The sequence below is a fragment of the Centruroides sculpturatus genome, unplaced genomic scaffold, assembly GCF_000671375.1.
Source record: "Centruroides sculpturatus isolate CEXI.00-Female unplaced genomic scaffold, Cexi_2.0 scaffold319, whole genome shotgun sequence".
Classification (NCBI taxonomy): domain Eukaryota; kingdom Metazoa; phylum Arthropoda; class Arachnida; order Scorpiones; family Buthidae; genus Centruroides; species Centruroides sculpturatus.
The window spans coordinates 647,669-651,581 of NW_019384636.1; the positions used below are offsets into that span (position 1 = coordinate 647,669).

Consider the following 3,913-nt stretch of genomic DNA (forward strand, 5'->3'; position numbering starts at 1 on the left):
ATATATTTAAAATAATACATCTACATAAATCGCTACTCATTAAATATTTTAATAATAAATTAGAATGAAAAAAAATCTTAAGTTTATTAAATTATTCTGTATTTTTAATTCGAATAGTGCTTAAAATATATTGTTATATTATGAAATATATTTTTATAAGTAAAATATTTATGTAATATTTTGTTATTAAATACAGCGTCTTTCCAATTTACAAAATACTAATAATAAACCAAATTATTTTAACATTGAGAAACACGTTTTTTTATTTGAAAAGATTAAATAAAACTTTAATTTCCATTTTATTATTAAATGTAAAAAATGTTTAAATAAAGTTTTAAATAATAATTAATAATGAAATTTTTAATAGTTATAATCAAACAATTTTAATAATTTATCCGATTTTATAAATAAAAGTTGTAAGTTTTTTAGTAGGCCTATATATATTTTTTTATTTATGATGTGTAAATTCCATTAAGAAATTAATCGAGATAATACTCGCGCTCACAGTTATACACATAGTCATATTTATACACAAATACTTTGTTTATATATAGGCTCTATGTAATTGCATGTATGGTGAATTATAGACTATATGATTACCATTATTCATTTAAGAAAGGTTATTTTGTTGTGTATGAATCATAGGACTATATTTATAAGAGTGCTTTACGTTGAAATTCAGAATTACAAAATATAATTGTCACATTGAAATTTAATATTTATTTAATAATTAATATAACGTAATATTTTACGTATTATACAACGTATTAATAACAAAGTTTTAAATGAAAAAAAAATTCAAATATTTAACTTTTTTAATCATTTTCATTGTTATTTATTTTAACTATTTAAATTGTTTTTTTTTTCGTATTTACTAACTGTAATCTTAAAAACAAATAAACATTTTGTTATTTTCGATTCTTTTTAATTTAAAATTTAAGAAATTAATTTTAGAATATATTAAAATTATTAACATGTAAAATTTAATGTAATGTTCTAGGAATTATAATACCTGAATTATAGTATAATACAGGATTATACAAAGATTTTGTTAATTTACAATAAGATACTTGTGGATTATATGCATATAATCTCCACGGATTATAAAAATTATTTCAATATATAATAATAAAATAAAAATTAATTTACTTATAAAGTTTAATATCGTATTTTTTTTTGCATATAATTGATATATCTTATATAAATAAATAACAAATTTTAAAAGCTACTTAAATTTATTTTGGTTTTATTTTACTGTATTCATTTATTTTTGTAGTATTATAATTCTATTTTACTTTTCGGTTTTAAATTTCAACAATAAATTAATTTTAAATAAATGATTGCATAACATAAATTAATGTCTATGCAAAACTTGTTAATTTATTGGGTATTTAACTATATTAAAAGATTAAAAATATGCTACATTTGTTATCGTATATATTATACGATTTATGTTAAAATAGATTATGATATTTTATTTCGTTATATTTGGAAATTAAGGAAAATTAAATATGTATTTCTTTAAAATTTTTAAATTTTTGTCTGCTCAAATTTATAACATCAAAGCAATAGATATTAATATATATCGTAAATACATACGGTATTATATACACGTGTCCGTTAGTAAAGTATAAAATAAAAATATCATGCATTATAAAGAAAAAATTCTAACATAATTATATGTCAAAAATGTATTAAGTAATAATGTAATTGAAACCGCATAACGAATATGAGATTTGTCCATATAAAGCAAAAATAATTTTAAAACATTTCATAAAAATAAACAATTAACAATGTAAATGCGAAGATTAACTACAATTTTTCCTAATTTTTTAAAACTAGGAATCAGTAGATTTCGTCTCAAATACATAAATAAGGCGTTCAGGCGATTTCAATCTCAATTAGCGTCTTACCAGTTTATGTTTGTCACTCAACATTATGTGATATTTACTTATATAATAACAATAACATCTTCAAAAACATAAAATTTATTTTTAATGCTAATTCCTATTGTTATTTTTAAGTTTATCCTGCGCTATACACGGTAGCGAAAGTATTAACAACTAGATTATTTGTTGAAATAGATAAAAAAAAAACATCTAATTAAGGTTAGTGCTAAAATTATATATTTGTTTTTAAAATGAGCAATTTTTCCTAGTTAAGAACAACTTACATACACGTTCCTATTCAAATTATCCTTTAAAGAAAATTTCCTTATACAAACAAAATTCTATTTTATAATAATAGATTTTGTCACGTAAATTAATTAACCATTTCTATTTTATACATATGTATTTTTTAAATTAACCTTGTAGTTATTTCAAATAACAAATATCCACAGCTGTGAAACATCTTTACAGGAATTACTACATGATTAATAATTAGTTTATTGTATATTTTTAACATGGCATTTATATATATACACATATAATAAAGTTTGTTTTGATGTATATGCTTTTCACAATAACAAGATATATATATTTTTTATTATTGATAGAAATAAATATTTATACAAATAGATCTGATATAGTATCAAATTAAATTAGAAAGTTTCCAAATTATTATATATTATCCATACCTTTTTAAAATCATTATTTAGTATAAAAATTTTTATACAAGATAGAAACACTTCGAAATTTGAAAAATTGAAAATAATTAACAATAATATTAAAATTTTAAAATTCTCATTAATTAATAATATTTAATAATTGCTAAAGGAATCCCGAAGAGGCTCTTGTCTACCGTTTCTGATTAGATCTCAGGATTTTTTTTAATGAAGGATCCGGTCCTTTATATCCTCCATCATTCTTTCTCTTTAAAATTGCTTCTCTTTAAAAGACAGAAATAATTTTTTAAATGTTTAATTCTTATTTATTCGTATGTTTTTATTAATTAATATTATCATTTTGTACGTTTGCGAAGAATACTATAAATGAATCTAATTTTAAATTTCGATCAATTATTTATTAAAATTAATTTTTATTTGCTTTTAATAAGCAGTTATTTCAATTTAAAATATTACTGTATTATTTTATAACATTATATTTAACAAAATTACTATATTTTATAATTTATTTTGTACAACATTCAATTGATTTTTTTGTTTTTATCGCCATCTACCGACTTAAAATGAAACTAATCATGATATAATTTTTTGTTTTTTGATATTGTGCTCACTGAAGAATTTGTTTTATTAAATTTTTAAATATTTATCGAACAATTAAAGCATGCTGTTTTTAAAAAATGTTAATTACTTAACTATTTATTTATTTTTAATCTAAAATGATTGTATTTAATTCTAATAAATAAACCAGCAACGAGTTGCTCAACTTTTCCGGCAACATTTAAACTTTTGGTGACGCCATCTGTTATCATATTATTTTATTTTAAAAACTTTTATATATTTAACTATTATAAAATGATAAAAAGCTTAATTTTTAAAGTAGGGATGGGTTTTATAGAAAAAAATTGTAAATGCAAATATGGAGTAAAATCGTCATTAAGTCCGATCTTACTCGAGATACACATGATTGCTTTATCTCCCCACCCCCTCGACTTCTAATCACCAAAATTTAATAGCTTCAATTCCCCTAATATACAAATCTCCGTGCAAAATTTCAGAAGTTTTCAACAAAAAGCACAGAAGTTATTAAGCTTCAGTGTGGACAAAATCGTGCCCCCACACACTAACATTCCATATATACAGAAATTAGCCCCGAATTTTTTTTTATTTCTCGACGTTTCAAGGTATCCTAAGTCGAAAAATGTAGACATCTTCAGGGGGGTCATTTTTTGACCGATCGCCATACTTTTCCCCTGTTATATATAACAGCCGAAAAAGTAATAATTATCGAATACATGTTTATATATTACTTAGAGAAGTCTTTTAGCTTTGGAATAAAAAGTTTCTACG

The 3,913-nt window shown here is 20.9% G+C and overlaps 1 protein-coding gene across 1 annotated transcript in view; it reads left to right on the forward strand.

The window, feature by feature from the left end:
• LOC111625871 (elongation of very long chain fatty acids protein 6-like) overlaps positions 1-3,913 on the forward strand; it is a 73,414-nt gene that overhangs the window by 360 nt on the left and 69,141 nt on the right. The window lies entirely within an intron of this gene.